The 13,543-nt window shown below is 47.5% G+C and overlaps 2 protein-coding genes across 4 annotated transcripts in view; one reads left to right on the top strand and one right to left on the bottom strand.

Moving 5' to 3' along the window:
- LYSMD1 (LysM domain containing 1) overlaps positions 1-13,543 on the top strand; it is a 110,695-nt gene that overhangs the window by 35,273 nt on the left and 61,879 nt on the right. The gene's annotated exons all lie outside the window — the stretch shown is intronic.
- The window catches only part of TNFAIP8L2 (TNF alpha induced protein 8 like 2), a 44,704-nt gene that overhangs the window by 24,738 nt on the left and 6,423 nt on the right, over positions 1-13,543 (bottom strand). Inside the window, exon 1 of one of the 2 annotated variants that reach the window (XM_069949818.1) lies at positions 6,404-6,425. The exons of the other annotated variant lie outside the window; for it this stretch is intronic. The gene's annotated coding sequence lies outside the window, so the exon portion shown is untranslated. Of the gene's footprint in view, positions 1-6,403; positions 6,426-13,543 lie in introns of those variants that run through there. 2 annotated transcript variants of the gene reach the window in all.

Consider the following 13,543-nt stretch of genomic DNA (forward strand, 5'->3'; position numbering starts at 1 on the left):
AAATCGTTAATCGTGCGATCGGGCGAATTATCGCTCCGTGTAAAAGGACCATTAGGGTATCCAATCCTGTCATGTGTTATACTGTCTGCTGTATAGTTGTATCTAAACTTTACTTGTTTGATACCATATACCATAAACAAGAAGTACATGTCCAGTAGTAGAAGTACTATATTCCCAGTATGCATTGTTCTCTGGCACTATGAAATGTTTCTAGAAAGTTCCACATGTCAGTATGGATCTTCATCCTTCTCATAGCGTATATAAAGATCTTGCCTCGCATTCCCGCTATAGTCAGTGACTAAAGGCAGCCATACCTATTTATATAGCTGTCAGCTGAACAGACTCCTGTGGCAGCTAATTACCCTGAGAACGTAACGATTGGGCAGTGGAAATCCAACATGCCCGATCCTTTTCTCCCCAACAATATCTGTCGTGGAGAGACGGGAGACCCCATACATATCAGGTCTGCCTATCCCGACAACAGTGGATATACCGCATATACTGTACACATATACATAATAACTGACATATTGGTGTAAAGAAACTGTCCGCACCCATGAACTCTTCTGACATGGACGGCGGTATTTTACTTGCATGGCAGCTGAGAGCATAGAGGGTGTGTGACAACTCATTTCCCACGCTTTGCTGTATGAGGGACAGCTGGACGCACTGCCTGTAGGGGCAATAACCTCCTATGTGCACGGCCATAAACACCCTCAGGTCACTGAAGAATTTTTAAAGAATTTCCCTTGTGGTAATTTACAATACCTGCAGAATACAGTATACTGAGCACAGTACCCGCAGAATACCGTACACTGAGCACAGTACCCGCAGAATATCGTACACTGAGCACAGTACCCGCAGAATACAGTACACTGAGCACAGTACCCGCAGAATACTGTACACTGAGCACAGTACCCGCAGAATACCGTACACTGAGCACAGTACCCGCAGAATACTGTACACTGAGCACAGTACCCGCAGAATATCGTACACTAAGCACAATACCAGCAGAATACAGTACACTGAGCACAGTACCCGCAGAATACCGTACACTGAGCACAGTACCCGCAGAATACCGTACACTGAGCACAGTACCCGCAGAATACCGTACACTGAGCACAGTACCCGCAGAATACCGTACACTGAGCACAGTGCCTGCAGAATACCGTACACTGAGCACAGTACCCGCAGAATACCGTACACTGAGCACAGTGCCTGCAGAATACTGTACACTGAGCACAGTACCCGCAGAATACAGTACACTGAGCACAGTACCCGCAGAATACCGTACACTGAGCACAGTACCCGCAGAATACCGTACACTGAGCACAGTACCCGCAGAATACAGTACACTGAGCACAGTACCCGCAGAATATCGTACACTAAGCACAATACCAGCAGAATACCGTACACTGAGCACAGTACCCGCAGAATACCGTACACTGAGCACAGTACCCGCAGAATATCGTACACTAAGCACAGTACCTGCAGAATACCGTACACTGAGCACAGTACCCGCAGAATATCGTACACTAAGCACAGTGCCTGCAGAATATCATACACTGAGCACAGTACCCACAGAATACCGTACACTGAGCACAGTACCCGCAGAATACAGTACACTGAGCACAGTACCCGCAGAATACCGTACACTGAGCACAGTACCCGCAGAATACTGTACACTGAGCACAGTACCCGCAGAATATCGTACACTGAGCACAGTACCCGCAGAATATCGTACACTGAGCACAGTACCCGCAGAATACCGTACACTGAGCACAGTACCCGCAGAATACAGTACACTGAGCACAGTACCCGCAGAATACCGTACACTAAGCATAATACCAGCAGAATACAGTACACTGAGCACAGTACCCGCAGAATACTGTACACTGAGCACAGTACCCGCAGAATACCGTACACTGAGCACAGTACCCGCAGAATACCGTACACTGAGCACAGTACCCGCAGAATACAGTACATTGAGCACAGTACCCGCAGAATATCGTACACTAAGCACAGTACCCTCAGAATACCGTACACTGAGCACAGTACCCGCAGAATACCGTACACTGAGCACAGTACCCGCAGAATACCGTACACTGAGCACAGTACCCGCAGAATATCGTACACTAAGCACAGTACCCGCAGAATACCGTACACTAAGCACAATACCAGCAGAATACAGTACACTGAGCACAGTATCCACAGAATATCGTACACTGAGCACAGTACCCGCAGAGTACCGTACACTGAGCACAGTACCCGCAGAATACAGTACACTGAGCACAGTACCCGCAGAATACCGTACACTGAGCACAGTACCCGCAGAATACAGTACACTGAGCACAGTGCCTGCAGAATACCGTACACTGAGCACAGTACCCGCAGAATACCGTACACTGAGCACAGTACCTGCAGAATACCGTACACTGAGCACAGTACCCGCAGGATATCGTACACTAAGCACAATACCAACAGAATACAGTACACTGAGCACATTACCTGCAGGATATCGTACACTAAGCACAATACCAGCAGAATACAGTACACTGAGCACAGTACCCGCAGAATACTGTACACTGAGCACAGTACCCGCAGAATACCATACACTGAGCACAGTGCCTGCAGAATACAGTACACTGAGCACAGTGCCTGCAGAATACCATACACTGAGCACAGTACCCGCAGAATACAGTACACTGAGCACAGTACCTGCAGAATACCGTACATTGAGCACAGTACCCGCAGAATACCATACACTGAGCACAGTACCTGCAGAATACCGTACACTGAGGACAGTACCCACAGAATACCGTACACTGAGCACAGTGCCTGCAGAATACCGTACACTGAGCACAGTACCCGCAGAATACAGTACACTGAGCACAGTACCTGCAGAATAACGTACATTGAGCACAGTACCCGCAGAATACCGTACACTGAGCACAGTACCCGCAGAATACAGTACACTGAGCACAGTACCTGCAGAATACCGTACACTGAGCACAGTACCTGCAGAATATCATACACTCAGCACAGTACCCGCAGAATACAGTACACTGAGCACAGTACCCGCAGAATACCGTACACTGAGCACAGTACCCGCAGAATACCATACACTGAGCACAGTACCCGCAGAATACAGTACACTGAGCACAGTGCCTGCAGAATACCGTACACTGAGCACAGTACCCGCAGAATACAGTACACTGAGCACAGTACCTGCAGAATACCGTACATTGAGCACAGTACCCGCAGAATATCGTACACTGAGCACAGTACCCGCAGAATACCGTACACTGAGCACAGTGCCTGCAGAATACCGTACACTGAGCACAGTACCTGCAGAATACCGTACACTGAGCACAGTGCCTGCAGAATACAGTACACTGAGCACAGTACCTGCAGAATACCGTACACTGAGCACAGTGCCTGCAGAATACCGTACACTGAGCACAGTACCCGCAGAATACAGTACACTGAGCACAGTACCTGCAGAATACCGTACATTGAGCACAGTACCCGCAGAATATCGTACACTGAGCACAGTACCCGCAGAATACAGTACACTGAGCACAGTACCTGCAGAATACCGTACATTGAGCACAGTGCCTGCAGAATATCGTACACTGAGCACAGTGCCTGCAGAATACAGTACACTGAGCACAGTGCCTGCAGAATACAGTACACTGAGCACAGTACCCGCAGAATACAGTACACTGAGCACAGTACCTGCAGAATACCGTACATTGAGCACAGTGCCTGCAGAATACCGTACACTGAGCACAGTGCCTGCAGAATACAGTACACTGAGCACAGTACCTGCAGAATACCGTACATTGAGCACAGTGCCTGCAGAATACCGTACAATGATCACAGTACCTGCAGAATACCGTACACTGAGCACAGTAACAAACAGAATACCGTACACTGAGCACAGTACCCGCAGAATACCGTACACTGAGCACAGTAACAAACAGAATACCGTACACTGAGCACAGTACCTGCAGAATACCATACACTGCTCGTATAATATACCACTTTATACCGTGACAAGTTACATAAAAATACTAGTAATCTAATGATAACATGGCAATGCCATAGGGTGCTCATATAAAGCTGCCATACATTGCCTACATAATACCATACGCTAAACATATAGTAACAAAATATTAGTGCCATGCACTGCTTATATAAAGCTGCCACCCAGTGCCTATATAGTACTAGTCAACTCATATCAGATTCACAAAATGGCCATGTAGTGATACCATGGTAATGCCATAGACTGCTCAAACAGTATAATACCGCCTTACGGTGCCTACATAATACGGTACATAGAACACATGCTACAATTCCCAACATGCATTGACAGCCATAGCCAACATAAAATTACCATATAGTGATGAAATAGTAATGCACATAAAATACCACCATAAAGTGCCTACGTAAGGCCATACAGAGAACACATACTGTGTTCCATACTGTGACAGTATAACATTACTATATAGTGATACAATAGTAATACCACAGAGTGCCCACACAATGCTACCACAATGCCATGAGTTCCACACCATGATTGCATAATACCATATAGTAATACAGTAGTAATGCCATAGCATTCACATATAATACTGCCATACAGTGCCTTTATAATACTGTTCACATAACACATAACACAGTTTCATACCTAAAAAACCTAAAACTACCATATAGTAAAAACATAGTAATACCATAGCGTGCCCAAATAACACTGAAAAGACGACCGTCATTTAATACAATGTGTGAAAAAGACGTCCCTGTTTCCATAGACTTCAATGGATTTTAGTCAAGCCAATTAAATTGATGCAATAACGGACGTCTTTGTAACCACAAAAAGCAGGCGCCTTTTTTGGACGTTGTGTGAACATAGCCTATATGTGGATAACAAAGTACAGTAATACCCCATACACTGCTATACCATCCCTTCATACTACTGACATATAGATACTAATGCAAATTATACTCTATAAATTATTGCGCTACACTGTTACATGAAAATGCAATATAGCGCATACATCATATAATACCTAGCATTTACCTGGCCGGTGTGGCAGTCGCTCCCTGCCCGCTCTCCTCACATCTACACACAGTGTTCTGCTGCCACTGAATAAATGATGAGGGGTCGCCTTACCTGTCACTGATACGTCTCGCTCACGGCGGGCACCTCGCTCCCTGTGATCACACCTGGCCTGCAGCTACACCCATATGGGGGACATATTGTTATTACACCCCCTCCCTAGGGTGGTAACATGCAACCTATGGCTCGTCAGCTGTTGTGACACTATAACTCCCAGCATACCCAGATAGACGTTAGAAAGTCACAGTTTACAGATCATACCCCCACCAATCTTTCAGCACTGACCCACATTCACTTTCCAGAACCTCCGGTATGAGAAGGAGTGATAGACGTGCCAGTTACATCACCCCTACTGATAGCAACAGTGTCTCCATAACAGTGCCATCTTCATTACCTCATAACAGTGCCATCTTCATTACCTCATAACAGTGCCATCTTCATTACCTCATAACAGTGCCAGCTATAGCGTCATCTTCATTACCTCATAACAGTGCCAGCTATAGGGTCATCTTCATTACCACATAACAGTGCCAGCTGTAGGGTCATCTTCATTACCTCATAACAGTGCCGGTTATAGCGTCATCTTCATTACCTCATAACAGTGTCGGTTATAGCGCCATCTTCATTACCTCATAACAGTGCCAGCTATAGCGTCATCTTCATTACCTCATAACAGTGCCAGCTATAGCGTCATCTTCATTACCTCATAACAGTGCCAGCTATAGCGTCATCTTCATTACCACATAACAGTGTCGGTTATAGCGCCATCTTCATTACCTCATAACAGTGCCAGCTATAGCGTCATCTTCATTACCTCATAACAGTGCCAGCTATAGCATCATCTTCATTACCTCATAACAGTGCCAGCTATAGCGTCATCTTCATTACCACATAACAGTGTCGGTTATAGCGTCATCTTCATTACCTCATAACAGTGCCAGCTATAGCGTCATCTTTATTACCTCATAACAGTGCCAGCTATAGAGCATTCATCCACCATTTAGGAGATTGAGACAGGTATATGGATAATGGTAATAATAACTGCCACAACAATAGTGACAGCTACAGAGCCCTCATAGTAGTTACCGTGACCCCCATAATAGTGACAGCTACAGAGTCCTCATAGTAGTTACAGTGACCCCATAATAGTGGCAGCCACAGTGCTCCTATAATGACAGCTCCAGTGTCCCCACAATAGTGACAGCGACAGTGATTCCAATAATAGTGACAGTCACAGTCCTCCCATAATAGTGACAGCTACACAGCTTTCATAATACTGACAGCTACTGTACTTCCATAACAGTTACAGTCAGGGGCGGGCTGGGCCGGGCGGCATATGCCCCCTGGGCTGGTCTTCCCCCAGTTGTCAGGGCCGCCTGGCTGCTGACAGCTGGCTGGAGTCCTCAGTGCCTCCCCTGCTTACAGCCCCGCCCTCTTCAGTTTTATTTACCTGTGGCTGTGGATTCGGACTGTGATGGAGGCGGCCGCTGAAGCCCCGCCCCATGCTGGTAAGCCCCGCCCCCTTTATGGCCATTATGCTTTCTATAAGCCTATGAGGCTTATGGTAAAAAGCAAACTGCTGTACGCAGTATCTTCCTCCGGCCTCCAGAGGCCGCTCTCTCCTCCCAGCGGGTTCTCCTGTGTCTGGGCTAGAAGAGCCTGAAGACAGAGAAGATGGTGTCTGCAGGAAGCCAGGTACCTACACAGCAGGACATAGGGCAGGGGGAGGGAACCAAGGCTCTCCAGCTGTTGCAAAACTACAACTCCCATCATACTTGGGCAGCCATAGGCTGTCCATGGATGATGGGAGTTGTAGTTTTGCAACAGCTGAAGAGCCAAGGTTCCCCATCCCTGACATATAGGATACATATATACTGGAGGATACATATATACAGGAGACCTACACAGGAGGATACATATATACAGGAGGAGACATACAGAGGAGTATATAGAGGATACATATGTACAGGAGGAGACATATATACAGGGGTACATAGAGGATACATATATACAGGACGAGGCATATATACAGGGGTATATAGAGGATACATATATACAGGAGGAGACATACAGAGGAGTATATAGAGGATACATATATACAGGAGGAGACATACACAGCAGTACATAGAGGATACATATATACAGGAGGAGACATACACAGCAGTACATAGAGGATACATATATACAGGAGGAGACATACAGAGGAGTATATAGAGGAGACATATATACAGGAGGAGACATATATACAGGGGTACATAGAGTATACATATATACAGGAGAAGACATACAGAGGAGTTAGGGCTGGGCGTTTACTCAAATTAATTTTCCCAGAAGGTTATAATCGATTAAGATTAAAATCGTAAATTAAATTTTCACAAAAAATCATTGCAAGCGGAGCAGCGTAGAGTGACGGGTTAACGGCTGGGCTGGAGCTGCAGGTCAAGCAGGCGGCGCGGAGGTGAGGTGCATGGCGGGCGGCGGTGCGTGGACAGAGCCGCGACTGACCTGCCCCAGCTATACATATCACGTCTAGTTCCCCTCCCGGCCACACGTGCAGGTCCTTGGTCTCTGGAGGAGGCTGCAGGGACTGTAGTGGTGATATCGTCGCTTCGGGTCCTGGAGCTGAACAGCGGGATCTGCATCTCCCGATCCTGCTGTACAGCTTCAGTAATGGCAGCGACGCTTTTACCACTACAGTCCCTGCGGTTTCCTCCAGAGACCGGGGACCTGCACGTGTGGCCGGGAGGGGAACCTGTGTGCCGGGGTGAGAGGAGGAGGGATATGTGCACTCCTGCCCCAATCATGCCCAGCTGCCCCAGTGCCCCTTCAGTCACCCCCAGCTGCCCAATCCCCCTAGAGTCACCCCCAGTCTGCCTCAGTCCCCCTCCGTCACCCCCAGCTGCCTCAGTCCCCCTCAGTCAACCGCAGCTGCCCCAGTCCCCCTAGAGTCACCCCCAGTCTGCCCCAGTCCCTCTCAGTCACCCCCAGCTGCCCCAGCCCCCCTCAGTCATCCTCAGTTGCCCCAAGTCTGCTCCAGTCCCCCTTCAGTCACCCCCAGTCTGCCTCAGTCACCCTCCGTCACCCCCAGCTGCCCCAGACCCCCTCAGTCAACCCCAGCTGCCCCAGTCCCCCTAGAGTCTCCCCCAGTCTGCCCCAGTCCCCCTCAGTCACCCCCAGCTGCCCCAGTCCCCCTCAGTCACCCCTAGCTGCCCCAGTCCCCCTCAGTCATCCCCAGTCTGCCCCAGTCGCCCCCAGTCTGCCCCAGTCCCCCTTCAGTCACCCCCAGTCTGCCCTAGTCCTCCTTCAGTCAACTCCAACTGCCCCAGTCCCGCTTAAGTCAACCCCAGTTTGCCCCAGTCCCCCTCAGTCACCCCCAGTTTGCCCCGTACACCCCCAGCTCTCCCAGTCATCCCCAGCTGCCCCAGTTTCCCCCAGTATGCCCCTGTCACCTCATCTATACCTTTATTACTACTACACCCCTCATCTTTACCTGTACTACTACTACTACTACACCCCTCATCTATACCTGTACTACTACAGCCCACATCTATACCTGTACTACTAATTCCCCTCATCTGTACTACTAATACACCCCTCATTTATACCTGTACTACTACTAATCCCCCTCATCTGTATTACTAATACACCCCATATCTATACCTGTACTACCATACCCCTCATCTTTCCTGTACTACTACTACTAATCCCCCTCATCTGTATCACTAATACACCCCATATCTATACCTGTACTACCTCACCCCTCATCTTTACCTGTATAATACACCCCTTATCCACTATACCTCCATTACTACACTCTACCTAGATGGAGGCACCATGTGTCCCGCTATCCCCCCACCCCCCACCCCCTCGCTTATCCCGGAAAGCCCTGCTACATAGAGGATACATATATACAGCAGTACATAGAGGATACATATATACAGGGGGAGGCATATATACAGTAGTACATAGAGGATACATATATATACAAGAGTACATAGAGGATACATATATATACAGGAGTACGTAGAGGAGACATATTTACAGAAGTATATAGATGATACATATATACAAGAGGAGACCTACACAGGAGTACATAGAGGAGACATATATACAGAAGTACATCAAGTGATGTAAACTATTGTAAAAATACAGTAACCCCAGCTTTCCCAGCATCTTGTATTTGTAGTCAGTATAATGGAGGTCACCCAGCTTTCCGACCATCTTATACTCAGTATGATGGAGGTCACCCAGCTTTCCAGCATCTTGTACACAGTTTTATGGGGGTCACCAGCTTTTCCACCATCTTATACTCAGTATGATGGAGGTCACCCAGCTTTCCAGCATCTTGTACACAGTATTATGGGGTCACCAGCTTTCCCACCATCTTATACTTAGTATGACGGGGGTCACCCAGCTTTCTCACCATCCTATACTCAGTATAATGGAGGTCACCCAGCTTTCCCAGCATCTTATACTCAGTATCATGGAGGTCACCCAGCTTCCGAGCATCTTATACTCAGTATCATGGAGGTCACCCAGCTTCCCAGCATCTTATACTCAGTATAATAGAGGTCACCCAGCTTTCCCAGCATCTTATACTCAGTATGATGGAGGTCACCCAGCTCTCCAGCATCTTATACTCAGTATGATGGAGGTCACCCAGCTTTCCAGCATCTTGTACACAGTTTTATGGGGGTCACCAGCTTTTCCACCATCTTATACTCAGTATGATGGAGGTCACCCAGCTTTGCAGTATCTTGTACACAGTATTATGGGGTCACCAGCTTTCCCACCATCTTATACTTAGTATGACGGGGGTCACCCAGCTTTCTCACCATCCTATACTCAGTATAATGGAGGTCACCCAGCTTTCCCAGCATCTTATACTCAGTATGATGGAGGTCACCCAGCTCTCCAGCATCTTATACTCAGTATGATAGAGGTCACCCAGCTTTCCTAGCATCTGTCTATTGGACCGTTTCGTGTCATCACTGAGCCGCCCCATAGACTTATACAGGAAAGTGAGTTCTGACCCTTTCACAGGTCACAGTAGGATATTTGGTCACAAATAACTGGAAGGACCGAAGATGTTACAGGTAAGAGGCCAGAGTGGTCCTTTAAAGCAAACCTGTCACCCCCGTGCTGGGGTGACAGGCTCCCGACCCCCCGTTAGAGTCCCCTATACTTACCTAATCCCGCCGGGTCCCGCTTCTGGAGGTGGTCGGGTGATGAAGATCTCAGCCGCTGCAGCCCGGCACGCGCGCTGAGAGATGAGTCCAACACCCATAGAGAATGATAGGAGAGTCCAGCGCTCCGTCATTCTTTATGGGTGCTGGACTCATCTATCAGCGCGCGCACCGGGCTGCATCGGCTGAGATCTTCATCACCCGACCACCTCCAGAAGCGGGACCCGGCGGGATTAGGTAAGTATAGGGGGCTCTAACGGGGAGTCGGGAGCCTGTCACCCCGGCACGGGGGGTGACAGGTTCCCTTTAAGGATGGGCCGCCAGCCTGCTACTCATGGGCCAGTGCTGTGTACTTGCCCCCCGGGCTAAAATTTGCCAGCCAGCCCCTGGTTACAGTGTCCATAATAGTGACAGCCACAATGCCCCTATAATAGTGACAGCTCCAGTGCTTTCATTATAGTGGCAGCTACAGTCCTTCCATAATAGTGACAGCATCACAGCTTCCATAATACTGACAGCTACTGTACTTCCATAACAGTTACAGTGACCCCATACTGGTGACAGCCACAATGCACCTATAATAGTGACAGCTCCAGTGCTTCTATAATAGTGGCAGCTACAGTCCTCTTATAAAAGTGGCAGCTACAGTCCTGCCATAACAGTGACAGCTAGTGTACTTTCATAACATTTACCGTGACCCCCATAATTGTAACAGCTCAAATGCTTCCATAATAGTGATAGCCAGTGTGCTCCTATAATAGTGACAGCTACTGTACTTCCATAACATTTACATTGACCCCCATAATAGTGACAGCCACAGTGCTCCTATAATAGGGACAGCTCCAGTGACCCCATAATAGTGACAGCTACAGTCCTCCCATAATAATGGCAGCCACAGTCCTCCCATAATAGTGACAGCTACAGTGACAAGTAACAGTGACAACTACAGTGCCCCCATGCCCATAGCATCGTCACCCACAGTTCCCAGAGTTGTAGGCATCCAGGTAAGATCTATCCTTCTGGGGTTAGTAGTTCTAACCCTGTGGATCATCTGCCACCTGTGCTGTAAGGAGCATTCAGGGACTTGTAGTTCCCCGGGAGCAGGTAGACACAGCCCCCTGTCCCTGTATGTGCCTCCCTGAGCCTCAGCCCGGCCTCTCACCTGGATGTCAGGTCATTGCCCTGTAATTGGTCCTGCCCCATAGAGAACACAATACATGCCACATATCACAGCTAAAAATATCACCAAATGCAAACAATAAGGAGGGTGAATGAGATAAGACTCAGGAAAGACACAGATGTTGTTAGAGGTAACAGGGCTTTTGGTTTATTACAGTCTCCTGCTCTCTGTTATCAGCTGACTGTAGTGTTTGTCAATAGGATGTCAGATAGGAAGTGCCCCCCCGCCCCACCCTGATGGCTGCTTTATGTCATACATGTCCAGTACTCAGGCAATGCCTCTTATCATAAGACTACACTATAGGGCGTGTAATCCTATATAAATATATAAGGTTCTTCTATAGTCTGCATTAGAGATGAGCGAACCTCGAGCATGCTGGATAAAGCCCTAAGGCTATTTGGAAAACATGGATATAGTCATTGGCTGTATCCATGTTTTCCAGACAACCTTAGAGCTTTATCCAAGTTCAGCAGCCCCAGCTAATCAAATACCGAACGTTCGGGTTCGGATCGTCTAGAACCCGAACCCGGTTCGCTCATCTCTAGTCTGCATACTTCCTGATAACGATGACTACAGGCTGTCCACATCTCACAGCAATGTGTCTGAAGAGAGATGACGCAACCCGCTCCAGTCATGTAATCCAGCGCTGACATTACATTTCACTGACTACTCATTCCACTCCCTGCCCTCTCCTCTATATAAAGTCCTGTTTTCTCTTATTGTGCTTATCATCTGCATGAAGGAGGTGGACTGTAATCATGGCACTGTGACTATTGTAGAGACACTGTGATTGTCACTGTTATGGGGATCCTCTGTCTGTTAATATTATGAAGACTCTGACTACTACTACTGTTATGGGAGTACATTGGTACTATACTATTGCCCCGTGTAAAAGAATATGACTACTATAATAGTGTTCCTACGTACAATAATATAACTACTATAATACTGCTACTATATACAAAAATATAACTACTATAATACTGCTCCTATATACAAGAATATAACTACTATAATACTGCTCCTATATACAAGAATATAACTACTATAATACTGCTCCTATATACAAGAATATAACTACTATAATACTGCTCCTATATACAAGAATATAACTGCTATAATACTGCTCCTATGTACAAGAATATAACTACTATAATACTGCCCCCTAAATACAAGAATATAACTACTATAATATTGCTCCTATATACAGGGATATAACTACTATAATATGCACAAGTCAAAAAGACAGAAATGGCTGCACATCGCACCCATGGCTGACACGAAAGCTTGTTCAGCTACATTTAAAACCAACATCAGAAGTTAGTATATAATTTGGCCAAACCATATTGCCTCATGTACCACGTGCAGGTCTTCTGATACACATGAGTCCCTAACCAAACATCATCACTGTGCCGGTCAGCGACCACAATCCCCGCAAAACGTGCGCAAGCAGAGAAGAGGGGCCACGGAATGGCCCTGCAACCCCATTGTCACAGGACCAGACCCAAAAGGGCACCCCAAACCCCGCAGGCGCCACCGGCGGAAAAAGTGGACGCCAAGCAACACAAGTGTGAACAAGCTCTTACCTCTCTCCATTCCTCTGCAGGTAGAATGGGAGAATACTAGGAGATCCTCCCCTTATGTACACAGGTGCTTCCTGCTAATTTGGATCACATGGGTCTTACACAGCACGAGTGCTAGCCACAATGAAAAAAGGGACAGAATACCTAAAATATGCACAAGCCAAAAAGACAGAAATGGCTGCACATCGCACCCATGGCTGACACGAAAGCTTGTTCAGCTACATTTAAAACCAACATCAGAAGTTAGTATATAATTTGGCCAAACCATATTGCCTCATGTACCACGTGCAGGTCTTCTGATACACATGAGTCCCTAACCAAACATCATCACTGTGCCGGTCAGCGACCACAATCCCCGCAAAACGTGCGCAAGCAGAGAAGAGGGGCCACGGAATGGCCCTGCAACCCCATTGTCACAGGACCAGACCCAAAAGGGCACCCCAAACCCCGCAGGCGCCACCGGCGGAAAAAG

This window comes from Dendropsophus ebraccatus, chromosome 13, assembly GCF_027789765.1.
Source record: "Dendropsophus ebraccatus isolate aDenEbr1 chromosome 13, aDenEbr1.pat, whole genome shotgun sequence".
In the NCBI taxonomy this organism is placed as follows: domain Eukaryota; kingdom Metazoa; phylum Chordata; class Amphibia; order Anura; family Hylidae; genus Dendropsophus; species Dendropsophus ebraccatus.